The sequence below is a fragment of the Quercus lobata genome, chromosome 4 (genome assembly GCF_001633185.2).
Source record: "Quercus lobata isolate SW786 chromosome 4, ValleyOak3.0 Primary Assembly, whole genome shotgun sequence".
Lineage (NCBI taxonomy): Eukaryota > Viridiplantae > Streptophyta > Magnoliopsida > Fagales > Fagaceae > Quercus > Quercus lobata.
Window position 1 is genome coordinate 8691059 of NC_044907.1, and position 22387 is coordinate 8713445.

At 34.8% G+C, this 22387-nt stretch overlaps 1 long non-coding RNA gene across 3 annotated transcripts; it reads left to right on the forward strand.

The window, feature by feature from the left end:
- The first annotated feature begins 13917 nt into the window (after positions 1–13917).
- On the forward strand, positions 13918–22086 carry LOC115983489. 3 transcript variants are annotated; one of them, XR_004090073.1, is made up of 10 exons: positions 13918–14135; positions 14251–14312; positions 15503–15569; positions 16479–18024; positions 18151–18387; positions 19735–19869; positions 20204–20352; positions 20924–20994; positions 21077–21212; positions 21345–22086. It is a non-coding gene; the product is annotated as an uncharacterized LOC115983489 (long non-coding RNA). The 3 variants fall into 3 exon arrangements; XR_004090075.1 differs by lacking the exon at positions 15503–15569 and having other exon boundaries at positions 17922–18024; positions 21379–22086; XR_004090074.1 differs by lacking the exons at positions 14251–14312; positions 15503–15569 and having other exon boundaries at positions 17922–18024; positions 21379–22086.
- Positions 22087–22387: the final 301 nt, after the last annotated feature.

The window sequence follows — 22387 nt, forward strand, 5'->3', positions numbered from 1 at the left end:
GAAGTCTCAATGTCCCTTTAAGATTTTAATGTGTACTTAGATAACTGCCAATTGTTAGTTGCATTTTCTTACCATTATTATTTTATTATTTTTGTTTTTTGGGGGCACAATTTTGTACCATGAAGTTTGCACTATATAGAAGATAAATGCTTTAAAAGTGATTTAATTGATTTTATTTGTAAATACTAATTAGTTCAAGGTCTAGAGACACGTGCCCTTTTCTACCCAGAAAAAGTACCATTCTGGTTTAAAATTTCCTTGCTGAGGATTGTTTATGCTTGATTTATGATATGACTAGTAGATATATATGGTCTTTGTAAGGATGTACTTAATGTTCTCATCAGAGTATGTTCCACCATTACTTCAATTGAAACATATGCAACTAGCATGTTAGTTATAACAATAGTGTGGATAACTAAAGGGGTCTGCTCTTGATTAGATACATCTATAGCTTTGTATACCAATAATCGTGTATAAGAACCACATTATGATATGTAGCTAACCTTTCCACTAAATATCCTTAAATATTGAATAAGACCTTAAAACGTTGAAGTTAAATTGTGTTAATTCAGAGATTAGTGATCAACTATTAGCCTAACCATAAAACCCAACCCATCACCAGTGACATATTCCTTATCCTTGTTAGTCAGCTTCTCCTTTTTTATGGCTCCATATAGGGCCCACATTAACTCATTTTCTGTGACCATCTGAAAATCAATCAACCACTTGTCTAATATATCCAGCCCATTAAAACCAATAGCCCATGGGCCTATTAGAACATGCACTGGATTACTTAGATTAGCCCATTAGCACATGTACTCCATTTCTTTGCATTGTGATCTGACTTTCAAATTTACGGCCTTTGTGCATCTTTATTATTCACTTACCTTATTCTTCGCAAAATCAATTGCAAGAGAGCAAAATACTGTTATGTACATTGATAGAACAAAGCATCAACTAAAATTTCCACTTAAGATCGAAACTGACTTTGGGAACCCTTGTAATGTACTTCATGATTCTTAATTGTTACTTTGATTATCTGCTAATGTGTTCCTTGGCAATGATCACTGTATATTGTGGTTTGTTAAGAGCAAGGATTTTCTTTCCTTCAAAGCAATCCTGCGGTCATCTTATTGAAGTTCTTAAAATTGTTTTATCCATTCATTTTAAAATAAGTGAATTGGATTTTGCTTCATCAATGGATACCCAAATAGTGACAATTGTTTCAAAATGAATTAAATGATAATTTGATATCCACCCTAATCTACTTATTTTAAAATAGACGAATAAACTTATAGGAATTCCATAGTCCTGTATCTTAAGAATTCAAAAGGATCTTAAGAATGTTTTAAAGGATTCTAATTGAATACAACTTGTCAATGTGTGTAACCAAAATAGAAACAATTTTTGTATGTTACTCTATTTTTGTACTGAGAAGAATTATTTTCTTTTATAAAGGTGGGTTGTCTCATGTGTGTCCTACATGAGAGGCCCACATTTTTGTGATATGTGGTGAATTGAATAATTTTTTTCATTTTTTTTTTTTTTTTATGTAGGACCTGTAAGTATTATCGAATACTAAATCAACTAAATAAATAATTTCTTAAAAAAAAAAAATTAATAATTTAAAAAAAAAAGTACAATTAATCAGACTAGCTGTAATGACTAATAATTATGTGGTGTTTCATGTGTGGGTATTTTGAATCTCACCTTCTCCTGTCTTCACTATTGACCTATCCAAAATATATATAGTTCAGATTTTGAGGGCATAAATATCTCTTGCTCTCATCTTGGTAAATGTTTTTTTTTTTTTTTTTTGAAGAATATAAAAAAGTACTCAAAGGTCAACTTGAATAAGTAATATCTTATGGTGTTTCCAATGAAGACATCTAAGGTTCAAATCTTTCTACCCTCATTATAAATACTAAAAAAAAAAAAATCAATGATGCTTGGCCATGAATTTGGCCACATTTTTTCCCTAGATAAATAGTGATAAAGGTGGGTTTAAACTCCAAACATTGGACATCGATCATAGAGGGTGTTAGTAATGAAATTTCTTGGTATATGCGTTTGATGGGAATTTAACTAAGTTTCTTTCTTTCAGGTCGCCTGGAAATTAAAATGTAAACAATTTCAATAAGTGGAATCAGTTTAAAAGAAGTATTTTCTCAAAAAAAAAAAAAAAAAAAGTTTAGACGAAGTAGATCATTAGTTTGTCAACTTATGTGATGGGAGGGCTAGTGTATAAGGTGTATTGAATAATTTCACATGAAGAAGTAGCATTTCAAGATTAATTTCACATGAAGAATTAGCATTTCAATATTTGAGTTGGTTTCATTTATGTAGCTTATTATTTTGAGGTTATTGGTTTTTTTTTTTTTTTTTTTTTTGTGTGGATAGAAAGGAAAAATATATATAAAAGGAAATATCTAAAAGCATACTGGGAAAGAAAAAAAAACATCATCCATGGGAGGATCGTTATAAAAAAACAAAATCTTATTGCAGCTTAGGTCACTTCCTAACCAGATCATTGGCACACTTATTCGCCTTTGTGAAGCAACATTTGATTTTAGAGTGGGGCATCCTGGATAGGAGAGCCCTACAATCATTTAGGATAGAAGAAGAACATCAAGTTAGACGATTGTTTTGAATCAATGAATCTACAATAATCTTAGCATCTAACTCAATCTCAACATGACTAAACTGCAAATCATTGTTTAAAGGATAGAAAAGGATTATGTGTTCCTTGTAACCTTTTTCCTTTTTAATGAACTTGCCATTTTTTTAATGAAATAATGCTTTTTCTATAAAGTATTTTACTAAACAGGTCCTTTTGAAACTTATATTGGAGAACAGTATCATTTGAAATTTAAATCTTGAAAGGTCTAGCTTTAAATAAAAAGAATCTATTTTCAAGCAAAATGACATGACTAATGAGGTGTTTTAAAAATCACATCCCACTTGGAACTAGTTGACTCTTAAAAAGTCCATTGAACCTTTTTCCTTTTCCAAAATTTCCCACAATCAATCTCACTCTCATCTCTCACTTAAAAATTTCAAAGCAAAATTATAAATTGCCCCCTCTAAATTTGACCAATATTCAATTTAGTCCTTTAACTTTACCTTTGTTTTATTACATTATCTAACTTTCAAGTTTATTCAATTGAAGCCTTCTATTAGTGTCTATTGTAAAAGATTTGTTAAGGACCCTTTAAACAACAACATTTTGTTTTGCCAAATCCATGCTTTAGAGGGTTCTTAACGAAGTTGTTTTTTATTTTTTATTTTTTTATTTATTTTTATTTATAGAGACTAATAGAAGGCTTGAAATGAATAAACTTCAAAATTAGTGAACTTAATTGAACGAAAGTAAAGTTAAATGATTGAATTGAATGTTAGTCAAAGTTAGAGAATGCAATTTATAATTTAGCCAAAATTTTAAATAGAACTCCAGACTCTTAAATGTCAATTTGTTTATACCCAAACTCTGTATGGACAAAGTTTCAAATAGTGAAATAACTCAGACTTTATAGAAGTTGAGTTCTATATAAAAGAGTTACACGCAACTCAACTTTTTTTTTTTTTTTTTTGAGAAAAAGGTAAGCTTCTATTAATTAATAAAATTATATTGGAATACATTCTCCAAATCAATGGGTAGATCTTCTACCCAAACATCTAAATCAGCAGATGAAATTGCTCTTCTAGCGAGGGCGTGGGCAAACTTGTTCCCACCCCGTCGCACATGAGAAAACCTACAAAAAAGAAACTTGCAAGCTTGATGACGTGTCTCCTCAACCACATTCCCATACAATGTGTTACAGCAGGCCCTAGAGTTCAAAGCCGAAACCACCCTAAGACAATCACCCTCCAGCAACACCTTAGAAAGACTCAGCTCTTGCGCAAAAAGAATAGCTCGTCGTGCTGTCATGACTTCTGCCATCTCCACTGAGAAAGGGAGAGGAATCCACTAAGATAAAGCCCCAGTGATCTCACCTTCTGAATCTCGAATCGCCACTCCGATGCCCGCACAACCAACATTCTCAAACAAGGCAGCATCAAAATTCACTTTAAACACACCATCAGGAGGACAAGACCATCGCACCTGAGCGGCAGGGCCTCTTTGCACAACACCTGGGCTGCAAAGTTCCAAATATTCCTGAACTAGCATGACTACCCTCTCACCCACTTCTCGCAACGGCCAAGTGGTTTGATTCTCCCTTAATCTGTTTCGCCTATGCCACAAACACCAGGAAATGGTCGAGAACATACCTGGAAATCTGAAGCAGTAACCAAGACTTCCTCTAAAAGTTCAAAAAAACTCCTATACTATCTCCTGAATAGTCGAACAAAATTAATGTTTGATCTCCACACAGCCACAAGCAATGGATTAGAGATTCCGAATGCTCATCGCAAGTAGGACAGAAATCTTCCACAGGTACATGACGATGTCGAAGGTTTTGCTTGGTAGGTAAAGAGTCATGGGCAGCCCTCCAAATGAAGTGCCTAATCCGGTTTGGAGATTTAGTCTTCCATATCCCCTTCCAAAACTTGCTCTGTCTATCCAATGAAGATGAACCTGGATTTACCCTCCATGCATTGGACTCCAACAAACGGTAAGCGCTTCGCACACTATAATCCCCAGTAGGAGTAAGAGGCCAAATCAACAAATCCGCGGCAGGCTCCTCACCCACTGGAATTCTGCAAATCAAGTCAGCCTCCCATGGTAGAAAAAGCCTTTTCACTAAGCCCGGATCCCACACCCTTCTACCTGTCAAGAACAGATCCTTCACAAAAATAACATCAGAATCATTTCTTGGGGAGACAACCTTACTGTTTGAATGCTTCGGCAACCATTGATGTTCCCAAATTTTGATGGATTCTCCATTCCCCACTCTCCACACCGCACCTTTATAGATAACATCCCTCGCCTGTAAAACACTCCTCCAAGCAAAAGAGCATCGTGGATGGACCGGTGCTTCCAAGATGCTACTATTAGGGAAATATTTTACACTAAAACCTTATACAGTAGAGAATCTTTATGATGAAATAACCGCCAAACTTGTTTTGCAAGAAGAGCATTATTAAAATTCTAAATATCTCTAAAGCCCATTCCACCCACTGACTTAGACGAACAAAGAGCACTCCACTTCACCCAATGGATTTTTTTTGCCTCCCCTTGCCCCCACCAAAACTTCCGGATCATTGCTTTAATATCTTTGCATAGACCAACCGGTAATTTGAACACACTCATGGAATAGGTAGGTATAGATTGAACAACTGCCTTTATCATAACTTCCTTTCTAGCTTGAGACAGAAGCTTCTCTTTCCACCCTTGCATTTTTGCCCAAATCTGCTCCTTGATTTGCGTAAAGCAGGCTTTTTTCCCTCTACCAACAAAAGAAGGTAGCCCCAAATACTTCTCATAATGCTGAATGGCAGGGACATGCAAAGACAGCTTTATTTCCTCCACGAAATGTGCATCAGTATTCTTACTAAAAAAGAGAGTAGTTTTACACTTGTTTATCATCTGTCCTAAGGCTTCTTCATAGAAACCCAATAACTCTTGGATTTTTTCACATTCAGTCAATGATGCTCTGCAAAACAAAAGGCAATCATTTGCAAAAAATAGGTGGGTAAGTTTCGGACCACTCCTACAAATAAAGAAACCATGAATTTCTTCTTTTGAGGCCGCCTCTTTCAAGATTGCATTTAAACCTTCAGCACAAAAAAGCAATAGATAGGGCGAGATAGGATCTCCTTGCCGCAAACCCCTTGAAGGCCTAAACAGACCCTTTGGCTCTCCGTTAACCAGAATAGAATAAGACATTGATGTAATACGATCCATTAACAAAGCCACCCAATCCTCATGGAAACCCAATTTCAGAAGGATCTGTTCCAGAAAAGCCCACTCCACCCGATCATACGCTTTGCTCATATCCAGCTTAAAAGCCATGTAACCCTGCTTACCTGAGCAATTATTCTTCATATGATGTAAAGATTCAAAAGCAATTAAAATATTATCCGTGATAAGCCTATTTGCAACAAAGGCACTCTGAGTTTTAGAAACAATAGAATCTAGTAAAGGTTTAAGGCGGTTAGCAATAACCTTACTTACAATCTTATAAATCACATTACACAAGCTAATGGGCCTAAAATCAAACACCCTTTCTGGATTTTGGACTTTAGGAATTAAAGTAATAAAAGTATGGTTAATAGCTTTCAGGATGGATCTAGAATTTAAACATGAAAGAACAGCCTGAGAGACATCCATACCTATATCAGTCCAATAAGTTTGATAGAATAAGGGAGGCATCCCATCTGGTCCCGGGGCCTTTAAAGAAGCCATATCCTTAATAGCACATTCCACCTCTTCCATAATAAAAGGTCTAGCCAAGGCAGCCCTCATATCTTCGGTCACCACTGGTTGAACCCCTTCCAAAATCCTTTCAAGATTGCGAGGATTGGAAGTCATAAACAAATTAGCATAATACTCAATTAGCAACCCTAAAATTACCTCCTCATTTTCCTGCCAAGTTCCATTCTCATCACACAACCCCTTTATAATGTTCCTTCGCTTCTGTTGGGTGGAGACACCATGACAAAATTTAGTATTTTGATCACCACTTTGTAACCACTGAACTCGAGACCACTGGTGCCACATTCTCTCCTCTTGTGCACATAATTCATTAAGCTCCTTCTTCAAACGATTCACCACATCGACCTCCCCGAACCTAACTGAATTTGCTTCAGCCCTCCAAAGCCGATCCTTTAAGGTTTTTATTTTTTTCAGCACACTACCAAAGTGGTCACGGTTCCACGCCGTAAGCATCTTCTTGCATTTTTTTTTTAGCTTTTTTGAAACCACATGCATTGGAGTACCCTCTTGGTCAACCTTCCAAGCTCTAGAGATAATACCATTGCAATCCGAATTAGTTAACCACATAGCTTCGAAACGGAAAGGCTTTCGTCTCCACCACATAGCTTCGAAATGAAAGGCTTTCGTCTCCACCTTTGATGCTCACCATTCGGGTTCAAAGATAAAAGAATTGGGCGATGATCTAAAGTGAAACAATTCAAGTGCCTAATCCTTCCTGTAGGGAACTGAGCTAGCCACTCATAGTTGGCTACCCCTCGATCCAACCTTTCCTAGATTAACTCACCCCTACATCGCCCATGCTAGGTAAAATCCGGGCCAAAGTAACCTAAGTCTACAAACCCACAGAGATCAAGAACATCCCTAAAGGCCTGCATGAGATGATGAGCACATGGTGCCCTACCCTATTTATCTTCCACTTGTAATAACTCATTAAAATATCCAAAACAACACCATGGTAGTTTTGGCTTAGACCCCAACATACGAAGCATATTTCATCCTTCGTTTCGAAAACTCGTCTCAGGTTCTCCATAAAAACCCGTTAATCTTCATGCATCCTCTGTACCCCCCTTAATAATTGCATCTATATGATAAGAAGAGAAGCTATCCACCCAAACATTGCTATTATTTTTCCACATCAAAGCCAACCCACCACCTCTAGCTTCATTAGTCACAGTAAACAAACCATCAAAATTCAACTTCAATTTAATGTACTCCATATGTTCCTTGGTGGACCATGTTTCAGACAAAAACACAATCCCGGGATCTTTTACTTGGATAATTTCCCCAAGCTCATCCACTGCACGGCAGTTCCCAAGCCCCCGGCAGTTCCAAGCTAATAGATTCATGGCTGTTGGCGGGGTTGGGACACAGCCTCCACCGTTAAATCATCAAGACCCACCCTTTTTGCTTCTTGTTAACATCTGACTCCTCACCCTCCCCATAAACATCTTGAAAAGGCCTTTTTAAAGAAGTAACTCTCTTGCCCTCCTTAGGACTACAAGAAATAGTCACACCCTTCCTTTTAGTTTGGTTTCTTATAGTAGACCGTGTGTATCCACTTTTGATCTTTCCTTTCCCTTCTATCGGAGTACCGTGCTACTCTGTCATTGAAATACCCCGCCCCTCGACTGTACCAATCTGAGGTGGATGCCCACCCACACTAGTTTGTAAGCTATCTTCACCTTCCTTTGATCCTCCCTTATTGGAATCATATCTCGCAATCTCCCTGTCAATTTCCTGAAGTTGGTTATGGAAATCCAGCTTCAGAGGTTCCATATCACTGAAGCCAGCACCCCCCGTGGGCACTGTAGCATGAGCTGAGTCAGTTCGCAAAGTGTTATCACACTTATCCTCCACTACTTGCACACTTTTAATCCCAGTCACCTCCAACTCAATATCAACCCTTGGTATCACTTGTTCCACTAGAATCGGATTGACTGTGTCATGGGAAAAAGTCCTAGTATCATGGTTGTCAACACTGTCCTGATTCGCCACTTCATCAACCTGTACATTATCCTCTGTTTCACTTTCATTCTTATCAAAACCAGCCACCCTAACCACTGATATCCTTGCTAGATTCGGTGTCATAGCACTCATCTAGGACCCAAATTGTTGTTCAGTTTTCTTCAAAGCTTGCTTGCCCTTCAACCAGATTGGACAGTCCCTATCCATATGTGTAAGCTTGCCACACCACTAGCATATGTTAGGCATTCTCTCATACTTGAAACACACCCAACTCTCTTGTCCATTTCTTAAAACTAATTTCCTTCCTCGACACAAAGGTTTAGTGATATCAAAACCTACCCTTACACGAACAAAGTTGCTGCCTTCATACTCCTTTTCTTCCAAATTATTCTCAAACACCTTGCCTACTTCCGAAACAATAATCTTTGCAGCACTAAAAGATATCCCTATAGGTAAGTTATGCAGTTGTACCCACATATAAGTAGTCTCAAACTGAATCTGGCTTAAATTCGTATGTTTCTCAATCCTTTTCAATGCCACAAGGTGTTTGTCGAAAGTCCATGGCTCCCCTTTCATGATCTGCTCCACATCCCCTTCCTCCCGGAAAATAAACAATACCCTGTGTTCACCCATGTCTCTAACTTCAAAACCCCTTCTGGTTCTCCATATACCCTTCAAAGTTTTTGCAATCACCTCCATATTTAGCATCCAACCTGTGTAGAACCTTGCAGCCAAGAAGAACTCTCTGACTTCATCGTTCTCCTCCACAACAAAACGCCTCCCCTCAGATTCTGACAAAGAGAGTTTTTCCCATAGACTCGAGAGAGACTTCATCCCTGCCTCTCTCACCGAAGAGTTTGATAGCTTCCTAATCGCCTCACTCACAGGGAGTAGGCACGGTTTTCTCCTGGTGGCTAGGGTGGCGTCCACAACTCAACTTTATATAAAAACAGTTACGTAAAACTCTACTTTATAAACCAATGCATTTACAATTATGAGAAACACTTCGTCAAGAAACCAATACTAGAAATACTTTAGGGTGCTTTCCTATTGAAGATTCTACATATAGCTTCATTAGCCACTGATTTGTTGCTACCTCTTTTACAGATATTCGAGTCCCCACAATTAACTAGTCCTGACTTTACAAAAACCATCCACTTTTCTTTCATGTAGCTTGACAATAACAGGTGGTGAATAACGATCAACAAGAACAATGGAATAGCATGAAGACAATTTCTTACAAAATCAAAGCAAGATTTTATAAATTAAGAGAGTGGCTGCCAATATTGTAAACCACAGGCCTTATACATACAAGAAACAGAAACTGAAAGCTCAGATTTGTGTGAAAACACAAGAGCTTGTTTAAACCTCCAATAAAAAATTACAGCTGAATTGCTTTTACTCTAACTTAAACTAAGTGCGGAATAAGAGTAAATGAGCAAACAACCGATAACACTACTCTAAGCCATATTCATCCAATATGAACAATAAAAAAGCTTAAAGAGTAGGGAAAAAAGATGCAAACAACCACAGGCCTTATCCATACAAGAAACAGAAACTGAAAGCTTGGATTTGTGTGAAAACACAAGAGCTTGTTTAAACCCCCAATAAAAAATTACAGCTGAATTGCTTTTACTCTAACTTAAACTAATTGCGGAATAAGAGTAAATGAGCAAACAACTGATAACACTAGTCTAAGCCATATTCATCCAATATGAACAATAAAAAAGCTTAAAGAGTAGGGAAAAAAGATGCAAACAACCACAGGCCTTATCCATACAAGAAACAGAAATTGAAAGCTCGGATTTGTGTGAAAACACAAGAGCTTGTTTAAACCCCCAATAAAAAATTACAGCTGAATTGCTTTTACTCTAACTTAAACTAAGTGCGGAATAAGAGTAAATGAGCAAACAACCGATAACACTAGTCTAAGCCATATTTATCCAATATGAACAATAAAAAAGCTTAAAGAGTAGGGAAAAAAGATGCAAACACAAGATAACACCGAGACGTGTTATTGAAGAGGAAATCGAAGAACTTGGCAAAAAACCTCTCCGCGCCCTCCAAGCGGTAATCAATCCATTAGAGAATAAAGTTGGAGTACAAGAATAACAAAAGACCCTCCAAGCCTAGTCTACCCAATGTACTTGAGCCCTCCAAGCTCCTGCTACCAACTAGCTTCCCGGAACCTTATCTTCTTTAGCTTTCCCGGATCCCACAATTCAGCCCGATTGCATCCGCCAATATATGGCTCCTTCCAATGCTTCCCAGCAGCACCAAAACCTCACTTTACACTCAGATTGGGTGTGGTAAGTGTTTAGGCTATCAACCTCTCAAGGATTTAGAGATGGAGAGGTAGGAGTAGAGGAAAACCACAAGGAAATGTATAGAAGATTGTGGGTATAACAATCTCTAACTCTCAAGTGTATTTTCTAGAGTTTTCTCTCTGAAAAGAACTCCTTACAATATGTGGGTAATGAGGGTATATGTTAGGTTTTAAGACTTTAGGAAATAATGTATTAGAACTTCATTTTGTAATGTGTTGGCAAACCATGATCAAAACATAGAATCTAGGTTTAGGCTTGCTCAAAGTGTGTTTATTTGTAAAATTGGAATCGAGTAATTGCAAAAATTATTTGACTAATTTTGCAAGGTTCGATCGATCGAACCATGTGCAATTTTATTTTATTTTATTTTATTTTTTATTATTATTATTTTTTTTGCAAAAATTCCAATTCAGCTTAAGCCTGTTTGACGTATAGGGTTAAGTGTTTTACTTCAAGTATAAAAGGAAAAAACCCTAGCTATGTTTTAGAAGTCATTGATGGTTGTGTGTTGAATCTTTTGTGAGATCTAGAGGTGTTTACCTTCATACACACACTTAGGGTTATCAAGATCAAGATTTATGTCAAGAGCTTGGTGATCTTTTCAGTTGCTGCTTAAAGAACTTAAAGAAGATCTAAAACCTTTGAGTGGAGTCTCAAAGTCACAAGTAGGAGAACTTGTGGTTGCTACAAATCAAGGAAAGAAGTAGTCTGTGGACTCGGAACTGTCACTTGGTCATAGTAGCAAGTTTTCTACTCGAGGTAGCAATAGGATGTTAATGGTCTAAATCTTATTGTACAAACTTCAATTCTTTCATAGTGGATTTGTTTTTACCTTGAGGATAGCTAGGTTAAATCCTCCCCAGGTTTTTTACCGGTTTGGTTTTCTTGGGTTATTATATCGTGTGTTATTTATATTTCCGCATTATTTACATAATATGATTTGAATGTGTTAACCTAGAACTGAATAATTTACCTAAGTAATCACTTGCTAAATAACTAGGTTAAACAATTTGTTTTTTTAAGGGGTCTAAAAATGTGCAGTATATATAGTGTAGGTAAAGACTTGGTAAAACAAAACATGACATTTTGCCAAACAGAATGTTTTGCGAGTATTTCGCGGGAAGGCCTTACCCGCAAGACATTTGCAAAATCCTCCAGACTGGCATGACTCTTTGCCTTCCAGTTATGTGCTCTACATGTGGCTATTTCACGGGTAAGCTTCTTGCGAGACACTCGCGAAATCCACTTGTTCATCCTTTTAAGATTAAGTCTTCATACTCTTTCACACTCATCCCTTACAATTAAAAACCCACATAAATATAGGGAAATATGATTGAAGAAATTACAATTAAATTTGGTATGAAACTAAAGTCAACACAAAATAGTTGTAAATTACAACTTTACAGAAACCATACAAAAGTTTTGAATTATTATCTTATGACAATAGAATGAAACCTGTTCTTATCTCCAAATTAAAATAATATGGCTTGATTTGTTATTATGTGTGGCTATCTCCATCATAGAAAGAATAACCAAAAAAAAAAAAAATGTTAAAAGTCTTATAGTTCATTTGATATCTAAGTGAGACATTTAGGATATAAATTTTTGTACCCCAAATTATCAAATTATAAAAAGCAAAAAAAAAAAAAAAAAAATCACTTCCATAATGGTAGTTGAGAACTTGTAGAACATTAATATTCCATCCCAAGGTAGCATGAATAGAGCACGTATGGCTCAACCATTCTAAATTTCGAGAAGCTCTATTGGATTGTTTGATAATTTCCATACCCCACATTTGTTTATAAACCAACTTCTATTGCAATAATTAGTACTTAATTCGTATGGATTCAAGTCAGATCAATTGTTCAAAAAATTTGTTGTCGAATATGAGACTCGAAGATTAAATCCTACCAACATAGAAAAATAAATAAATAAATAAATTTGGTTTCTTGATCTAATAATATTGATAAAAAAAATAATCATAAAATGAAGACTAAATTCAAATCTTATCCCTCTCACACACATTATTACTCAAACGTATACAACTTTATTCTTTCCTACTTTGCTAGTTTATTACCTAATTTTAAATTATGTTTAGCTTCTTTTACAGTAAACAACATGTCATTGTGTAGTTTTTAATCCTGGCTAATGCAATGCACAGTGAAAGAAAACATAAAATTTAAAATTTCAATTATGAAAATGATACTGAGTGAGAGATTGTTTGATGTGTGGTTCTGTGAGAGATTAGGTGGTTTATGTTAACAATATGGAAAACTAGTTTAAAAAATTGAAGTTTCAAGGAATTAAAAAAAAAAATGGGGTTGGATTTTATTGATTTCCCAATTTATATGCTAATATATATATATATATATATATATGATACATTCACATCTTCTTCTTCTTCTTCTTTGAAACAATTGTGGTTGCAATTGGGTAGAATTTTTATTGACTCATAATTTTGTTGGTCTTTCTTAGAGTAGGGGAGAGACTAGAGAGTACAATTCACCTATATTTTTCATGTTTTATGCGAAAAATATTTATTCCCAAAATTTAGGGCATTTTTCAATTGAGGGGCCTCCAGATTTAAAAAATATATACTTTTGGCTCTTTTAGAGACTAATTGGAAGCTATCAATTTCTGTTATAAATGAGATTCAATCTTCATGTCTTTTGTATACTAAATAAGATTCAATCAAACCCAAAGGGATTTATCTAGTGTTTCTAAGGTCTTGTGAGGTCCATGAGGTATTGGGTTTAAAAGTTAAATCTCTTAACTAGTATATTGGGGCCATTTCAAAGCGATTATTCTTTGTAATTACTTGTGTGCGTAGGAAGAACAACTACACACACCCAAAAAAATAATCAAGTGCTTGAAGAGTTTAGTACAAAAAAAAAAAAAAAAAATCAAACACACATATTTTCTATAATCTATCTATATCTATATATTACTAAAAGCTAAAGCGTAGGATTTAATGTTGCTATGCTCACATTAAGCCACGTCAGCCGCCATGTCATTCTCATCCTATTTTCTGAATTTTTAATTCAATTTTAAAATAGTTTTTACCAATTAATAAAATACTAATAGAACTAAAATTATATCCAGCCCTATCTCTACTTTAAAGTCCACTTCTTATACATTTAAATCCACTGTAAAGCCCAAGCCCACACCCAAAGCCTTTTCAACTAACTCCCTTTGTCAAACTTGATTACTTTTCGCGGTTACAACTTATACTATTCCCTTGCCTTCTGTTACAACTTATACAACTTATGCTTTAAGTTTTCACGGTTACAACTTATTCATCGTTTCATGTTTAGTTTCTTCCCCTTCCCCACCTTTTGATTCACACGGTTTCATATTCCTGTTTACGGTTTCAGCTTCTGTTTTGGATTCTAACGGCAGCCTCTCTGTCTTCCTTCCTCTTCTCACATCTATATAAATACTAATGTAAGCTGGGTTATTCAGTTGAGGTATCCCTACATCCCAATTTCTTGCTCTATTATTTTGCTTGATGGTTTCTTTTTTCCTTTTTACGTTTGTTTTTGCTTATTTCATCTGTGGTGTGGATGGTTTCATTTTTGTTAGGGTGTTGAATTTGTTACTGCTGGGTTACTGCTAGGTTACTTTCTATTACATTACATGCCTAGGTATTCCTACATCCCAATTTCTTGCTCTATTATTTTGCTCGATGGTTTCTTTTTTGTAAAAATATATATTCTTTAATTTCTTTTATTTTCTCCCCTGCCCTTTAGTCCTTCTTTAGAAAACTGCCCACTTCTCTTTCTTTACATCTTCCTATATCTTTTAAAATTTTCTTTTGTTAGATGCACGCCAATTGTTTGATAAAATAGCTGAGTGTTTCAATTGTTTATTTATTATATATTCAAAACTCAACAGATTTAGTTCAAAACTCAACAGATTTAGTATGATTATCTGCTATAGTTTTATTTTAAGATGGGTTGGTAGATTGTTTCCTAATTCTTAAGCATCTTCTTGCGAAAGTATATATTCTCTGTTGTCCCACCACCCAAATTGGATTATGCAACTAAACTTATAAATTTAATATCCATTGATATTTCAAAACCAATGGTAGCTAGACTTGATATTTAGATGAACCCCATGATGTGGCTTGGTGACAAATGGGCATAGGTTCAACTAACAATACAATACAATACAATTTGATGAACAAGTACTTCACCATTACTAGATGCAAAACAAATCCGGAGTTTGAATTAACTGTAAAATTTGAAATTTCTTTGTTGGGATTGTATGATTTTGGGTGTTGGTAATTTTTTTGTTTTTAACATGTTGCAATACCATTGGACTAATATTCAGATTTGGAGATAACATCAGATGAGATTGTAATATGTTCAGAGATTAGATATTTTCTATTGAAAAACATGACTGGTGCAAAATATCACATAATTTTTATGTATGTTTTGCAGCCACAATGCTTAATAAAAGGTATTTATATTTTCATTAAATTAAATCTAGCAGTTTTATGCTCCAATGCAAAAAAATAATAACTATAAATTCAATTTGGGGTTTTCCTCATTAAATGTTAAAAATGGTTTTGTATTTTCTTAATATAATGAAATATGCATAATGAGCATATGTGAATATAAAATAAATTTAAATGTAAATGTAAATATACCTTAGAGGGTATCAATATTTTAGTAATGATCTACATGTCAAATTAAGTTGCATTTTTTTGTAAATCATCTACAACATTGGTGGTTCACTTTAGGGTTAGCAATCAAGATTCATGAGTAACCTTGCACACCTTTTTATGGACCAAATGTTTTTTGAAATGTCTTTAAAGGAATTTCAAATCCAGGTTTAGGACCATGAATGATGGGAATATTTGGCGTTGGGAGAGAAAATGACATAATGCACATTTGAAGGTTTGTCTTTTTAATCCCTTACAAAATTGGACTATTAACAACATATGCATTTTTTTTTTTTCAAATCAAATTTGCATCATTGTAGTTTCCTCTCTTGGTGTATTTTACCCCACCCCACACCATTTATGAGGCCCGAGGTTCCCAAAATGATTTGGTAGGTGAAGGAGATTCCCTTTTGATGTAGCTTTAATGAACCAAACACACATCTAAGATTTGGTGGTAAAGTTGCTCTCTCCACTATATCTACTCCTTGATTTCTTAGGTTGGTTTTTACTTAAAAACGTTGGTTTTTGTAGCACAGATTTTCATCACCTCTGATTTTAAAGTTGGCCCCCTATTTGATTGTCCCTTTTAATAGTCATAAATCATATATATTTTTACAAAAAATCTATATTATTTTATTAGGAAGAAATGATGACTGACTAGATTCGACAAAGTTCCAAATGATTGATATTCTAAATTTCCAATAATGATTCTCATTGTCTTATATGTGATTTATCTGAGTTTGGTCTTCTTCATTCTATGCTAACATGCATATTTTAAGAAAAACACAATTTCTAGAAAGTGTCTTATGCATTGAGGTATCAATCTACTGTTTATTTCTTTGAAATTACCTTTTCAATTCGCTAATGAACCCCACCCAAAGAAGTTCCAATCTTCAAAGAAATGTGTCACATTGGGTTGGTATATCTTTTGTGAAAAACTCTACTGAGAGCTTGAAATCAAAGCATATATAGGGGTTAGTTATTGTGGAGATATAATTACTTTATAGAAGAACCTACTTGGGTTTCAACACTCTGTATTAGTGTCGTAGTTATGAGGTTACTTGGGATTCTAAGATATTTTGGCCTTAATTTTCTTAAACTGAGGTTGCAATTGCTGAACATATTTTCTGCTTTACTTGCACAGGGTAAAGTTTCAATATCGTTTATCTTCAATTAATGAGGAATTCTTTGTAAGCATGACTGCATGAGTCATTAGCTCACATTGACTACAACCATGCTCTTTGTAGACACTGCTCATCGCTCTCATCCATTGAATAGTTTGGTGAACTATTTGGATCGCAGCAATGTGGGTGGTTAGTTGGTATATCTTGTGTAGTCTAGCTCCCTGTCCAGAAATTTTTGTGCTCTCATAATAAACTAAATGCTATTGTTATTTGAGAGAGGTAGATTGTCTAATGTTTGCTTATTGAGAAAAAATTTCTTTTTAACTATTAGTTAGGAATGAACACCTTTTAGCTTTACCATTTGAGTTCTTAAAATAGAAATAGTATTTTTCACTATAGTAAATAAAAATTTTTCCCGCGCATTACGCGGGTCTGCGACTAGTTGACATAAAAATTGGTCACTCATATTGTGTGACTTGATGCATTCCATTTATGTACTAATATCAATGCTTGTTTTATTGTATTTTCACTTGGTATAGGAGTGCATGTTCTAATTAAATAAATCTGAGTAGATTAGGTTTCAATTTTTTTTTTCTTTTTTTGGAAATATAATAAACAAATTATTGCTTTTATCACCTAGTCCCTTTAATGTTTTTCTCAAACTTAGGTCTGATTGGTTCTCTGGATCAATAGATTAGTTATCAAATAGAAGAGAAGGAATGGTTATATACCAAGAATAAAATAGAATTTAGGAATGTAAATACTGAAATTTTTAGTTGAATACTTGAATCGAGCCTATTTACATGCACTTTCTCTTCTTGCTCACTTTCCTCTTGGAAACTGCATCATTTGGCTTGCTCACTTTCCTCTTGGAAATTGCATCATTAGGTTTGTCAAGTAAGAAAAGATTCTCCACATAATTATCAGCAAAAGAATAATCTAGGCTTCTACAAAACCCTAAAGTCTTCACTTGTTGGCTCTCAGGGTCATATGAACAGAGCTCGCAACCAAGTAATAGTTCTTTCTGCACTAATAAATGACCATTCTTCCGGAAGCCTAACACTTTACACAATTGCCTATTGAGGTCAATAGTGCACAGTTTAGTCCAAGAATCAACAATGCCATACTCTTTCATCACAAAAACAGAACAACACTTGACGCCCATACAACACTCGCCCATATACTCATAACATGTTAGAGAAAGAAATCCCTTGAATACCAAGATATCAATATCAACCTTGAATTTGAAATTACCTTTTGGCAAGGATATCAAGCGAAAAACCTCATCTAACAAATCAAATGACAAAACTATTGAACCCCGGGCATCACACTCACTCGCCGCAAAATAAATAGCTCCATTTTCTTCTATTTTATTCTATAGTAAAACAAAGTCTCGATACTGATTGGTTCTTTTCTCTGTGTTTTTGGTGAAAATTTTCTAATCATGTTCACGTTTCATGTAGGAGTCCTTGTATCATTCAGTCTGGGAATTCAGCAAATGTGACTGGAAGCTTCATTCTATTTTTATACGCAAACAATTTTTTGAAATCAGCTTACGAGTTGAAGGTGAGACCTTGTCTCAGCTCACTGAATGAGAAAGATCAATGCTTTTAAACATCCAATTCCTTTTTGTATGCTTCCTTTTTTGGTTGTGGAGATTTTTTTTGGGCTGATTTAATTTTTATTTATTAGGTGGGTGTGTAGCTTTAAGGTGGTTGAAGGAGGAAGCAATTCAATGCATGGAAGAGGTGGATTGGCCATTGATATTCAGGATTGCCCCAATTTGACAATATCATTGATTGGAGGGATTTATGCCCTCACTACTTTTGTGAATACTGGAAAATTCATTAGTGTCACCACAATGATGCAAAAGGAAACAAGTGAGGATTGCACTTACATCCTAGAGTTGGAAGGGGACCTGTTTCAACAGTAAGAAAACTTGTTATACAAATCTCTATTTTATCCCAGTCCTTGATAGAAGTCAAAATCCAAAATTTTCATTGTTCTCTCCAAGTTGTCAATTTTTTCTTGGTTAATGAATGTCAGATGTTAATGTATTTAGGATTAAATTTGGCACCTATTCCTACATTACAGAAATTTGTTGTTGTATCTACAAATGATGGTAATAGCGATGTTGACAACTGTAATTCACAAAACCTAGGTTAAATTGCTTATTGCTATTTTGTAAATAACTAAGTTATATCTGCATTCCCTCCTTATTTTGATTAGTACCATGTTGTTCATTGAAAACAAAGGTTGAAATTTAGTCTTTAAGGTCATAATTTCAGGGGGGGATTTTACTTGGTTCTCCACTTGGACTTGAATTCTCCATTTAAAATCAATTTAATAATTCCTAATTAAACTGGAAGTGTTACTATATTTAGTTGATAACAAATTGTACGTTTTTAGACCCCTTAAAACACAACCAGATTAACCTAGTTAATTAGCCAAGTGATTACTTAGCCAAATTATCAAATCTAGGTTAACACAAATATATCATATCAATGTAAAGTGCGGAAAATAAAGAACACAAAGATATGATGACCCAGGAAAACCAAACCGGTAAAAAAGATGGGGAGGATTTAACTTAGCTATCCTCAAGGTAAAACTAAATCCACTATGAAAGAATCGAAATTTATACAATAGCGACCTAGACCACTAACATCCTATTGCTACCTCATGTAGAAAACTTACTGACACGACCACGTACAAGCTCCGAGATCACGGACTCCTTCTTTCTTGGATTCTCCAGCAAGTACAAGCACTCCCGGTTGTATATCTTTTAGCTCTTTAGTGCAGCAACTAAATGATCATCAAGCTCTCAATGAAATCTCCTTTTTGATAATCCTAAGCATGTGTGAAGGCAACCACCTCTCAGATCTCACAAGAGATTCACACATACAGCAAATAGAGCAACCTAAAAAACGTGGTTAGGGTTTGCTTTTTATACCTAGGGCAAAACATAAAACCCTACACGTTATATGGGCTTAGGGCTTAGTTGGAAATTCTGTAGAAAAAACATTCTGCCCGACTTTCGATCAATCGAGTCTAATTCTCGATCGATCGAGCCAGTCAGAATTGCACACTCAATTCTGCAATTAACTCGATTCCAACTTTACATAAATGACATACTCTGAGCAAGTCTAAAACAAGACTAAACACCTGTTTTGATCATGGTTTGCCAACAATACAAATTAGAGTTCTAATACATTAGTTCCTAATTACTTAGAACCTAACACAAATTACCATATTTTTCTTAATCTTTCAATTTTTTAGATTGCAGGTTGCCTTGGGTTAAGACTTAAGACCGAAAGTTAATGCTCATAGTAGTACCTAAAATAAAGGAACTTTTCATTTTCCTGATGGTTGCCTTTCAGTTATTGTACACTCCTAGAGGTTAATGTTACAAAGGTAATAGTACGCTTCATAACAGTCATTATTGTTTGTTACAAAACTAGATATCAGTGTGTGTTGATTACTCTTATTATCAATATAGACTTAATATCAACTATTCTTTCTATAAACATTAGCAGCAGAACCCGAGGCATACTTTCATTCTGTAGCTTCTGGTTTTGATCATGCTGATTAATATAGGCAGCTCTCTAGTCTCCATAACAATTTCTGCCATCTCTTACATTTTGTGACACTTTGATTCAGAAAGGAATTCAAGTAATTTGAATAAAGGGGCTAGTGACCTCTTTAAATTTATGGTACAAATTTCAATTATTTTTTTGTTGTACATTAGATGCATTGGCACAGGACAAGTTGAAGTGTAGATGATTATCAAAGTTTATGAAGTGATCTTTGGTAGTTTCAGGTGGCGTAATTATGTTGACATATGTTGGTAATTTCTTTTATAAAGAATGTAAGTAGCCTTCATGACTTTTATGATAGGTGAGCCTATGCATCTAAAAACCTAATGGTTTAATTTCTGCTTCTATATACTTTACTATTTTATATACATAGCTACTTTTTTATTTGTAAGTTTACACACACTCGGTAGGTCCTGAACTCATGACCTCACCCTTCACCTTGTTCTTGTAAGGGAAGAATGTGCCATTGGAGCTAAAGTTCATTGGCGCGTATAATATTTGCAACTTAAACTTCCTGATTTTGTATATCTTTCTAAGCCTTATTTATGTTTTATTTTATTTTATTTATTTTAATTTTAAATTTTTTTTTTTTACTTTTCAAATATCCAGAGATACTTTCCCTTACAATTTAGCTTTACCTATTGAGGGGGAGGGGCAACAAAGTTTTTTGTTTGTCTTTTGTTGGGGAGAAAGTTGGGAGGAGGAAGAAAGAAAGAAATATCTTTCTGGTAGAGAATATAAAAATTCCATTGAATTCTTACTTACAATGAGGATTTTGATTTTTTATAATCAGAAAAAATGAATTAAAAGTGTTCAAACTTCTGTTGTATACCTTTTTCTTACTTATTTAAGAAAATGTTGGGTGGAAATAGGTCATGAGTTGCCCAAGCAATGGACATCCCAGAGATTGAAGTCTATTTAGGAAGATTTAACTCCACTATAGGTTCATTCATTTCTTTTCTCAGTCCCCTTTTAAATGTATCAAATAGAAATCCAGCTATATCTTAATTTTCTGGTTTCATCAGGTATGGTGAGTTCATCAGTTATTGGCTTTTAGCAAATGCCCTAAGGACCATTACTAAAGGAAACAAGTTTAAGGGTGCATGTTTCTTCAAACCTAGCTGGTAATCCGATTATGCAAAAATCATTGGAAAAAGAATGGTAACTATCTCATTCCTTACCATATTAATCTTCCTTGTAGATTAGGTTTATATTTTTGAAATTTTTTTTGCTATATGGTTGGCATATTATTAGTATCCTCTCTTATTTTCTTTTCATTTTACTTGCAAACAGAGGTTTGATAGGATCTAATGAATGAAGCGCATAGATTTTTGTTAGCGCAGGGTACTCTCTAATTTCAATTTTCAAGGATAGCTTTATTCATGGTGAATGATTCTTGGACTATTCAACCATTAATCCTTGAGATGGCTCATAGGACTTCTGTGAACAATGTTTACTTGGTCAGTGCATTCAGTTCATGAGCATGACATTGCTTTCAAAATAGAAGTCACTTACATTCTTAAGGATGCTAAGCATATTAATAACCTAGCAATGGAGAATTAGATATATCATATATGAAAACAATGACATTACATGAATCCAGCACCTTTTAGTCTCAATTACAGAAACTCATTAGTTGTCAAAAGAATTTAAATTGAATGCTAAATACTCACTTATTTAATGGCATTGAGTTGTTTAATATTTACTCTTCAACTAAAGTATTTATGATTGTTGTCTTTTTATGAGTGGACTAGTGGTATTGGCAAAGTTATAGTCCCTTCTCTTTTGTAGACTTTATTGATTATTTACATTTTAGCTTTCAATTTTTTAGAGAATTTCACCACCACTTCCCTTTTGGGTCTATGTGTAATTTCTACCAAAAAAAACTTTAGAAATTAGAAGGTTTCTCTGTTTTTTTCTAATAAAATTAGAGGGTTTCTCTGTATTCTTCCAACTGTTTAGGTCCCTAAGTAAAATTTTGAATACAGTATTGCTATTAATTGGACCTTTTCTCTTCATGTTTCCCATATTAATTTCCCAGTTATGCTCACCTTCTTAGCTAAACCAAGAAGAGAATGGTGAACTAGTGGGTGCATGAAGCAATTGGAGATACCCTGTACTCCTTGTTAGAGATGGTTGCTAAATTTCTGAATAAGAGTGTGAGCACAACGATTGCAATGTACTAGGCTAGGGGTTTTCAATAGGGATAGAATAAATATGTTGTAAACCCTATTTTTCATATAGTGAAACCATTAGTTGCTCATTGTCGTGGATGTAGGCACACCGCCAAACCACGTAAATCTTTGTGTTGTTTTTCCCTCTATTTCCACTGAAAT